The sequence below is a fragment of the Strongylocentrotus purpuratus genome, unplaced genomic scaffold, assembly GCF_000002235.5.
Source record: "Strongylocentrotus purpuratus isolate Spur 01 unplaced genomic scaffold, Spur_5.0 spur5_scaffold_13, whole genome shotgun sequence".
Classification (NCBI taxonomy): domain Eukaryota; kingdom Metazoa; phylum Echinodermata; class Echinoidea; order Camarodonta; family Strongylocentrotidae; genus Strongylocentrotus; species Strongylocentrotus purpuratus.
Window position 1 is genome coordinate 29115192 of NW_022145598.1, and position 12083 is coordinate 29127274.

Sequence of the window (12083 nt, forward strand, 5' to 3'; positions counted from 1 at the left end):
TTTATGATGAAACATGAAGACAAACAACTTCCTTACATGAACATTTACAAATATACTGTGACTATCAGGCCCGTAAATGCAAGTCGTTTTTTTCTTCTTAACAATTAAACTTAAATGTTGATGAATATCAGATAAATCTAATAAGTATTAGTGTATAAATGCCAGAAAATGAAATATAATGAAATACACATGAAAAAACAATCTTGAAAGAAAAAGTGTGTAATAAACGAGAAATGTATATTGACCATCAATTTAAGTGCACAAAGTGCTAATTTGAATGCTACAAATGAATTAGAATGCTAAAAGTACACCGTCGCGTTGTCAGAAAATCGTGTTGCACCAAATCGAATGACCAAATAGCGAAAGAAGCACATTGTTGATTAATTTGAATGAAACATACGTAGATTCTAACGAAAAATCCATAGATTTGAAAACTAGAAAAGGGAATATAACCCGACACTAAAACCGTCGAATTTGAACGCAAGACAAATTAATTTGAATGACAAACTCGCGAATTTGGCCGGGAAATCCTATTTTAAAACGGATAACAAGTAAAACGGCTATAAAATAAAATCAAGCACAAGGTGAACATTTCAATATGATTTAAAAAAAAACATAAAATACTTACCATTTTACAAATCAATCTTCAAGGGCCTCCAAAAATGATCAAACAGCACGATGATAACTTGACCTCGGTCTCGGATAAAAAATGAACAAATTTGGCAAAGAAGAAAACAGTTGCTCGAATACAGAAGGGCGGGAAATATCAACTGTAAGATTAAAACTGTAGGCTAAAGCTACCAATCAACGGAGATCAATTGAAATCGCAGGAGACATATGACTGGATAACTACGTTCGACCAATTGTAAATGGTAAATGATACATTTTTCCTTCTCCGCAGGCGGTAAGCTCATATGAGAACAGGATTGATATGAACAGATAGATTGTGTTTTGTTGTTGAAATGCACGTTGCGATAGAAACAAGCTGGTATTAAGAGGCATGCTATATACAATTATATTTTAAACAGACCGTTATGCACTGTCAGATAAATTAATATCAAACTTCATCACATAACCTTCATCGTTATTTCCGGCATGAAAAATTTCCGGCATCAACACATGTATAATTGAATTCTAATAATGCGTCAAGCTTGGATGTTCTTGTTTTGACAGGATAATAGATGGCATCGTTTTCTCACTCTCTCTCTCTCTCTCTCTCTCTAACTCACAGACACACGCACGCGCACACGCACGCACACACACACGCGTGCACACTCACGCACACACACGCACACGCGCAAACACACACAAACACACACACACAGCAATGCGTTCCCCTTCACGCCTCTCGCACACTCACTATAACCATGGGTAGGGACAACAAATATCAAAGAAGAGACAAAGTAAGGCCTACATTACGCTTCGATATTTTTTCTGCCTCATTCGAAGTTCATTAATGATTTTTAAAACATTGTGGAGATTAAGTTCCTAGTTTTAGTATAAATTTCCTTAGTTTTAGATAATAATAAATAAATACATGTATAACAATTATTATTAAAATTAACTCGAATATAACAAAAATTAAAACATATTCAAATAGTGACTGGGAAACCAAAGACTGGCATTCCCTCAACACCCCCCCCCCCCCCACCCAAATAACATTTTTTACATTGTCAACAGGAGATGTTGAATTGTATAGATTCGCTAGAGTAGTATATTTAAATGATTAAATTGTGGGGAAAAGTACTCAGATGCAATGGCAGTTGATAAATATTGAAGTCTCCTCTCCCCTCCTCCTCCCCCATCGTCATTTAAAGTAGTTTCTGTTCTGTCTGGGAACAGACTAAGGTTTCAACTCGTTGAGCGGACCGCCCAGGCCACTTTTATCACACGATATATTTTGCATCACAATGCCCATCAGGACCGAATCACTGAGCGAGAGATATGTATTCTCTCGTTTGATTGGTTAGCTGTAGTTATGTTTTTTCCTCTGGTCTCGTGTTATTTTACCACATGATCCAACTGACTGGCATTAGGTTTCTGCTCAATGCATATCACTAGACGATGAAATACAGACTCACGCAGCCTACATGTATTTCTGTCATTTCATACGGTTTATCCGTCACTTCTACATTAAACTCTGATGGAACGAAGCACATTTGTGCAAAAGAAATCTGCATTATATTGATTTCTAGATCATTTTCTTCGACACACTGCATTTTTGGCATCTGTCAAACCAGATTCATGAGCCAGAGATAAACTCTCCACTTATCTTGCGAAAAAGACATTTATGACATGTTCTAGAAGATACCTCTCATGTCACTTGTTGCCTGTTACTTTTATTTGAATTAAGACTATGTGTGAATCCTTTTAGCCGGGCTATAATTGGATAAGTATTTCTGAGGAGAGGACTCGACTCGACTTCCACGATTCATTTTGTATTTAGCAGGATCTAGGCAAACAGTGAGTATAATATACCATTTTTGACTCGTTACATCTAAATTTCGTTGATCCAAGCAAAAATAATGTTAAGAAATATATGTTTAATTTAGCCTATAATTGATTACCATTATCTTTCATGTCCATACCTTTCCTATCGCACTTGCGTCTATTTATCATGTATTTCATCTTTTGCGAAAGCTGCGCCTTGAGCATTTGATTGTCAAGAGGATTTGGTGCCTTACAAATCGTATGTGAGTATTATTATTAATACAAAATTATAGCCGCTATATAAGCTCGTCGGAATAGAGTTACATACAATCCAAGCATATTTTGCAGTAACCCTAATCCTTAGTAAATAACAAATTTACTTAATGTTATTAGTATTGTGAGAATGATTGGAAGGTGGACTATACCCACATTAGCAAGTCTTATAAATTCTTAAGTCTATACCTCGGCAAGGATAAAGCATTTTGGCTCTGTTAACGTATGGAACATCATCTTGTTCGAAGCGGTTCCCCCCAAATCCCCGGTAGGATAGTGGACTTGCATTTAATAACCTAAAATAAGTCTTTCCGATGAAGACTTGTTGTTGTTGTTGTTGTTGTTGATGTTGATGATCAGGGTGATGATTCGTGATTTCGTGTCGTTAGAAAACAATTTCAACATTCGGGCAATGTTGAGCAATTTGCATAAAGTTGTGAGCCTAATGTTCCTTTATGATGCATGATAGATCTATTCCCAGCTTCTGAAGGGAGTTTATTTTGTAATTTAATGCCATTTATAGGTGCCAAAGGACAAGTAAAAATCAGAAAAGTTATCATAAAGTATTGACTAAATTTTAATTGCCTTCAATTATAATTTCATATTACGCGATTATTGCATGAGAATCTCAGGTTAGTCACATGCAAAGTATCATGATATACCTAGCATTTATTTTGTTTGTCTCTTTTCCTCTGTTCGACCTCTTTACATTGATTTTTAGTTTTGACAGTATCTGCAGCTGAAATTTCTATTCTACTGCAACGAAATTATCATTCAAATGATTAATTTATAGTTACAATCGATACAAGGCCTTATTATACAACATGGAAAAGGGGACAATAGTCCGTAAATTATGTGACAAGAACAAAACAAGTGTTTTTCTTTTTGTTGGGGGACGAGCATGTGCCCTGTGTGTACCCCTCCTTCCAACCCGAGTTGCCACTGTTGCAGTACGTTTATATTCGCTGTAGGATATAAGTGAAACCGTGTGGTATACTGAAAGACAAAAGAAAACTTCAAACGGTTTGTGAATTAAAAGCTAGAGCATTATTTTTTTTCCACAAATTGTAATTTTTCATTATACCTTTTCAATAATAACAACATCGTGACCTTAATGGATCAGACTACCTTGCCATCAAACTGGAAACTCAAATATTTTGATTTAGATGCTTTCATTTGCCTTTATGTTATTCAATTACAAATATATGTGGTATTTGTAGAATTCAGTGTTTTCTTGATGTGTAACTGATTATTAACCACGGCAATGGCCGTGGTAGTCACATCCATCACCAACTTCATGACAAAACAAACAGATTATAATAGCTGAGGGTCCTAGATAACAAATGTATTTTATTTGATATGGTTCATATTCTGCTTGTCTGTTGATTATTTACCTTTATGTTTTAGTTCACTGAAGTCAACTTCTTTAATATTCAGTTTGCATGGCAGGGGCAATTCTTTTAAAAAGACCCCGGCTTCAAATGATTTATTTCTTTTTATTATAAACAAACGGTCTGCTAAAATTATTAGATGATTTTCACGTGTTTCATGTTGTTGAAGAACAATTAAATTATTTCTTGATCTGTTACCATAGTAACGGCCTGGCAGTCACATCCATCACCTACTTTATGGCAAACAAACAGAAACGATAACCGAGGGTCCTACATTGTAGCTAACAGAAATCATCATTTATTTAACAATATATTCATTAGTTTCAGGTATTTTTTGTATACAAATATCAATATTTTCTCACTGGTTTCATAGCAACAGCAAGTTTCAAACATGACTGATACATTTAATAACTTGTAGTTGAAATCAAGGGAGAAGCATTAAATATGAATATGGGCATGTTTTCAATGTTTTTTAAAATTTTAAAATTACAAATTTCTGACTTTTTCTATAATTCTAATGTTCATGATCCGTTACGCATCATGTAAAAAAGCATCAACTCATTTGGCATAGCATGAAATGATTTATTTCCATCACATTATCTGATCATTTATTTTTCTTTGTGTGGTACGACAACATATATTATATGTTTAATCTAGAACAAGTGTTTCAATGAACAGCATTATTGAATTTTGAAAACTTTGAAATATGATTAGTTTCAATAACCCCATTTTCCGAGTAAATCACCGTTTATGTTTCATGTTTTCAAAGTCAAATTCCCGTTTTAGTGCAATCACTAATATTGTTTATTCTATTTCAATGTGCACAATGTTTATAAAGCATATACCGTTAAATTTCATTTAAATGAAAATTTCACTCTAAAATGTTTCAGGCTTTGTGTAAGCCCTATGCTGGATTTCTACAGGAACGTCTGAGTTGTCTCCCCGGAGTTTGGGGGAGAACAAAACGCAGGTTTTTTTCTTATCGAACCTGCTGATTACATATTAAGATTATAATTTAATGCTTTTTATATCAAATTTGCTTTCCCATGAGGATGAAATTGTGTATTAACATCAGTCGAAATGCGATTGAACAGTCACTTTGGACATACTTCAAGAAATGACACTTCAAATAGTTTTATCGTCGCCATGGAAATAAGTTTATTTTTGCAGACCCTTTTATACATGAAAGAGAGTTTTTATGCCTCATTAACAAACTACTGTTAATTGATAACCCCAAATCCTATAGTGTTGAAATCGTATGACCTGAATCGCGATAGGTATTAAAACATTAATGTAACATTTTCATAACATTAAATATTGTTATATTATTATTTTAGTTGTTTCATTTTATTTGTTGAATTGCCCTCTTTGAATAATTTGCTCATTTAACTATGTATTATTTTGTTAAAGGACCATATCATTTTTTCTGTAAATTTACGTTTATACTCAATGTGTCCTATCTGCTCCATTTGATATTCCATTATATTAGTGAAGTAATTCCACCGTGATATGCAGGATGGACATCCAATCCTCACATTGTGATGCATTTACACTTTAAATTTAGAAGATGCCTATATTGATGCATAGTTTTTGGTGGTAAGTCCCCCCCCCCCCCCCCCCCCAAGTACAAAGACGAAAACGATTTATTTTGAAATCATAAAATATAATTGTTCGGGGCGGGGATATCGAGAAATTAAAAAGATCAATTTGCTTCATACTGTACGTTCAGCTGATATAGAAAGCAATTACAATGTGTGTGTTTTTTTGCTATAAGCACAAGTATACGATATATAGACTAAACAAGTACATACAATAATTGTATGTACTTAGTGATAATTATTCTATAGTTGTCAATAGATTTCAAGTTGGCAATTCTGAACGTGGTATTATGTCTGTGTCTTTGGTCTCACAAAAGGAAAAATAGTTTTTGATAGTAATCTACCCATCTTTTTCTAACTTTGTACTGATACACAACATTTAGTATAATCTGTAATTAACTAAGCTGTGTTTATATAAAATGTGATTTAGAAAGCAGGTAGGAATTCAACATTTAATTGGAAATATGAATTCATGAGTAGTCCTACATTTCAATTAACCTGTGCAGATATGCTGTAACTGAATAACGAATATTTGAATTCATAGTTCATTGTATCCATGGTACAAATAGATAGACGTGGAAACAGAGCAGTGAGTAATTGAATGATTAATATTTGATTTTGGCAAACAAGCTTCAGCTGAACTGCAGTTACAGTGCATGACTGTAGTATTAGAGCCAGAGGGCGACCATGAGAAATGATGGTTATTTCTTGGGTGGTTTCAGTTCATAGTATATAAATGGGCTTCGGCCAGGATGATGTCGATCTTGTGTAGGCATTTTGATCAGACTTAAATCATTCGCACTCACTGATACTTGAAATTGGTCTTGATGTGTACATTAATCTGGTGAACTGTATAGGTTTAATTCATAATGCAGGTTTGTTTTCAAGATGACTATAATAGCACAGTAATCTTGTAGTTCAGTAAAAGTAACATTGTGTAATAATAATTTTGCTCTGGAAGCAATCATATACTTTCAATCATTTGTCATGACACTGGTAAAATTTGTTGAATATTCTATTATGGAACAGCATATTTTCTATAAGAATCTAAATTGGAAATGACTCATATAAGAATTGAATTTGGTTTAATCCTTTTTAATTCTTCTCTTTCAGTTTATATATTATTTGATAGGAATTCTACCATTGTAAGTAATTCTGATTGAATCATTCCAAATTCTAAACCGTCTTTGATGTGTTTTAAAGAGAAGGTTCATTGATTTAAAAAAACTAACTTTAATGTCATTATTGCAAAGGTGACACTTTGATTGGCCAAGGTTATCAAAATCCAATGCTTGGAAACATTCGAAGTAATGATTATTAACAATTACAAAACGCTTAGATACAGCCCTGACATAGCACCTGAAAAGCTCTCCGGTCGCTGCTGAGATATGACGTCACATGTTGAACATGATGTGCACAAGCAGACGATGTCCCATGACATCTCACACAATTTCAGTGCCTGTTTTGTCATCTTTTCTTCAGTAATTTCTCTTACTTCAATGCTCTCAGGCGAAATGTTTAATCTATTGCCTCACTCTAAACCCCGTGCATGGTATTATTTTGATGAAAAATGCAGGGGCGGATCTAGCTTTTTGCTAAGGGGGGGTTTGACCAAAATAATGACGATGCAGAGCATCGTCCACGAGCCGCGTAGCGGCGAGCCGATTTTTTTTGGGGTGTTTATTTGAACCCCGTAAGTGATGTTTTCCTGGCATCTATTAACACAATGGAGACCATAAAAAGCAGTGCATGATAACGTCTTTTTAAATCAAGTAACAGCTTAATACACAGTTATATCCAGCCTTTTTATCATGTGTTTGGTTAAGTTACCAGATGAGTTGAATATCTTCTCACAATATTTGCACTTGAAAGGGTTTCTCTCCAGCGTGCGTTCTTTTTTCTTTCTTTTTTTTTTCTTTCTTTCTTTTTTTTTCTTTTTTTTTTTTTTTGGGCCGCCCAAGGGGGGGGGGGGGGGGTTTGAACCCCCTAAACCCCCCCGTAGATCCGCGCCTGAAATGCGAGGATTAACAAAAAAAAGGAATCCGTCGCTTGTAAACAAAATAAGACGCCATTGTATTTTCAGCTGCATACACCGCGGCATGTTCGGCGTTTCAAGAGGGAACAAATGACGTCCATGCTATCATTCCGGAGGTTTTTTAATTTGAAAGTGTGTTTTGTTTGATTGTTCATTAACTCCTATCCTGTGTATTTACAAAAAAAAAAAAAATTAGTTATCAGAATGGGGGTCATATCCCTTTTTGAATGGTGTAAAATTCCATCACATTTATATACACTAAACTCATTATACTTTGAGAAATAAAAGCATTGCAATTATGTTCATTCTTTATGGGATGTCGTCTGCTTGGGCAGGGTTGGTTCATATTTAGTCCGTGGGCCAGAGGGGGCTACCGTGCACCCCCCCCTATGATCCTACTTGTTGGGTGTCATTTTGTTCATTGGGATCCATAATATAAGAAAAAAGACGTTCCCAAGAAAAAAACTCATTTGGACACTGTTTTTTTGCTCCTTATTTGAAGATATGTAAAAATGTCAGTTTGTCGTGTTTTGCACACTTTCTTAGGGTTTGTGAATTATGTGCTTACATTTTACCCTGTTTCTCAGCAGATATAACTCTAATCTCCACCGAATTTATGAACAATCTTTGTAAACTATACAACAATAGGTAGACAAAATTATTTTATTTTATTTTATTGTCTTCAATTATTAATGACGTCATAAATTTGCATATATTTTGATATGCAAATTTCTGTCTCAAAACCTGTCAAAATCACCTGAAAGTTGTATTTTGTCTGCTATTATCATGAAATAAGTTTTCAAACCCTCTAATTTGGTGGAAAATTATTCATTGATATGTTACCTGATGTTTCCTGCAAACAAAAATCAGCCAACTCATGTAGACATTGTTTTTTCCCCATTATTTTGTATGTAAACATATTAGTTTTCCGTGTGTTGTACATTTTCTTAGGGTTTGTGAATTATGTGCTTACACTTTACCCTGTTTCTCAGCAGATATAAGTCCAACCTCCATCAAATTAATAAACAATCTTTGTAAATCATACAACAACATGTAAACAAAATTATTTTAATTTATTTTATTGTCTTCAATAATTAATGACGTCATAAATTTGCATATATTTAATATGTAAATTTCTGTCTCAAAACCTTTCAAAATCACCTAAAAGTTGTATTTTGTCTGCTATTATCATGAAATAAGTTTTCTGGTTTAATATTGTTTATTGATATGTTATCTGATATTTCCCCCCAAAAAAATCAGTATCAGTCAACTCGTATGCGCATCTCCCCCCCCCCCCCCCCGCTCATTACAACTAGTACATTCTGTATATATAATGTACATTTAATCCAGGTTGGATAGCAACTGCTCTTGTACAGTCCACGAATCACCAAGTCCTGCCAGGGGTTTGACAAATTTGATTGGCTTGACTTTGCCGGTTCCTTTAAATGCGCTTAAAACAGCCTGAGAAAGCATGTATTCCAAGGAGTGCTGCGCAAAATTAGTGACATCTTTGAGCCGCTGCTTGTAATGTAATGTCTGAAGTGAGATGAGCGTAATGAAGCAATATACAAAATATATTGCTGCTTGGGCTTTTGATCTGCACATGATCACAACCTTGCTCCTTTACCGTATTGGCAGTAAAGGATCACGCATGAATCTGTTTCTTCTTGGGCTGAGTTGAGAGATGGAATCTCAGAACACAGTGTCTCTCTCCCATTCTGAGAAGTGAGCAGTTGGGCTTCTCCTTCTTAATTTGATGAATATCATTTTTTCCCATACAGCCTCTTAGCTCGGCTCTAGGCCATGTCGTGCTTACTCCAGACATTCAGAAGAACTTGAATAAGTTTTTTTCTTATTCTCATCATTCGTCAGGAACTGCTTCCAGTCGGATGGTCTTTTGGTCTTGCCTCCTTCAATCATCATCTTATCTGCACACCCGCGCCGTGTCCGTTCACTTGACTTCTCAGAATCTGGCTTGTACATGATTTTCTGCGCTGAAGATGACATCGCATTTGGACAACACTCCATTGTGAATTTTGATGCAAATATCGTGGAAGTATGCAGGCATCTCTTTTAGGTAGTAGAAAACAGCATTACCATCTTCCACTACCAAAGAATTGCCAGTGGTGGGAGGTAGCGAGTTCTCTACATCCTTACAGAGATAGTGTAGGCCCTAAAACGTATCTGTCTTAGCAAAGAAGTTGTTCCAATGTTCCAATTGAGTAGAGAGCAGGGATCAAAGAATTCCCGTAGATTGAGTTGGCTGCCTGAACTTTGTGCCTTTACCATCAGCTGGATAGCAACGTTCCCTTGTTGCTTGTACTCTTTTACCTTTCTTTGGGATGTTTTAAGCTTGAATTTCTTATTTGTCTCTGCCAAGCTTTGAGCTTCAGTTTCTTGATGGGGTCAGAGAACGATGTCTTTTTCTCTAATCGCTCTTTGATGAACATCTCTTTTTGGTCTTTCCCTGTGGTAATTGATGCATGACATCTTTCTCAACCTCAGCTGGAACGCGGGTACCGGAAGAAAAACATACAATCCATTCTTGTCATCAACATCAACATGATTGAGGAAGCTTTTTACATCTGATCATCTATGGCCCTTTTTTAATACACATCCCTTACTTTTCCTCATCTGAGTTGGTTGTTGATCTATGTGTTTACTTCCACGGTGAGCATCAAACGTCATATCTGCATAATGTTCGAGCCCACCTCTGATATACACTGTAGTTCTAAATTATGCCAGAGACACCGACACCACTACCACCCCACAGCGAGATTTGCCATGCTTCAGGATTATCTCCTCAATTGTCTTGTCGACAGCACATCGGTTACCTGGAATGAGCGACCTGGCAACACTTATTGCACCTCTTTCGAGCAATGTCATGGCACCAGGATGTGAATCTTTAATGTTTACTAAGAATACATCAAGGTAGGTCAGATATAGGGAGTAATTGTGACCAGGTCAGGCATAAGGAACAGGCAGTGCAAGTACAATGGACAGTCATTTTCTTTCACAGACCTGATCAATGAAAGATCAATCCAAACGCAATCAACATACGGCATCAAAAATTGTGCCGTCTTTCCAGGAGATCCTCTTTGAATATCAGCTTTGAAGCTCTCATAATGACTCTACCAACGCCTTCAGATCTTCATTAACCACAACCTCAGCAAGCCTCTCCTTTGTTGGTGATCGAATTAGCTCTAAGAAGATATTCTTTGATTACTCAGCTATACCAACAAGTGCATCATATTTTCCAGTCATTGACAAGAACTCATAAAAAAGGAGCCTTTCTAAGCACTCCACCATTGTCTTGTGACAATGCAGACTCCTGTCACAGTTCTTTCCTGTTATGACATCTTTCATAGACCCAGAAGACATGAGACCAGCTTCCAAGAGGATATCTTCAAGTCCGGATCCTTCCATTTTCTTTCCAAGCATCTTGGAGTATGCACAAATCAAATGGAAAGTGCCAATCAACACAATGTGTTTCTTGTAATTGTATGGATGGCTCCAAATGAGAGGATATGCCTTCATGCACACGCCCAAGTCAAATGTTGTTATGACATAGTCTTGGCCAACCTGGCGGCTTGCTTCTTCTGCAGGTCTCGGGCACTCTTGGATTGTATCGAATTCTGTTATGGAATATTTTATAACAGGATAGTAGTCTATGGTAGTCACATTTGAAGGCACCTCCCATGTTACTGAGACAAATCCAGCCCAACCTGGAAGCTCTTGACCTGTCTCTTCACTACTTCGGACAAGCATCCACGCAATATCATTTCTGGCACATTGTTTGAATACTTTATATCGGTTGACATAGCAAGATGGAAGAGGACCTTCATGTTCAATAGCCAAGGAACGTTCTTTGGTTCATTTACGTGCTTCTGAGGGTACTGTGCTATTTGAAGATTCAACTGTCTCATTGTTAGAAATCTCCTGCAACATAATCCCATGGGCTGTGTGGACAGAGCCAGAACCACTTAAGCTTGAAATGTATTGGTTGAAATCGTCAACGTCTGAATGGAAGACTGATGGCTCCATGGGATGGCGGACTACCTGTCTAGATAGAATACCGAAAGTCTACTGTAGCGCTTGTGCTATGGCAGATTCAAGCTCAAGTGAAAATTAATAGCTTTCTAAAAGAACAAGGCGATTCATGAATGTGATCAGTTGAGCACTGCGTAAGAGATGTCTCAGAGTCATCCATACAAGAATATGCTTGGACACTTTCCACTTTCCATTTGTGGCTGCCCTACATCTTGCCCACGAGATATGACAAGTCTAGTCACTCTCTGGGATGGTCGAGATGGATTTCCACTCACAAATGGTTCAGAAACTTCTCTAGCTCAGTGC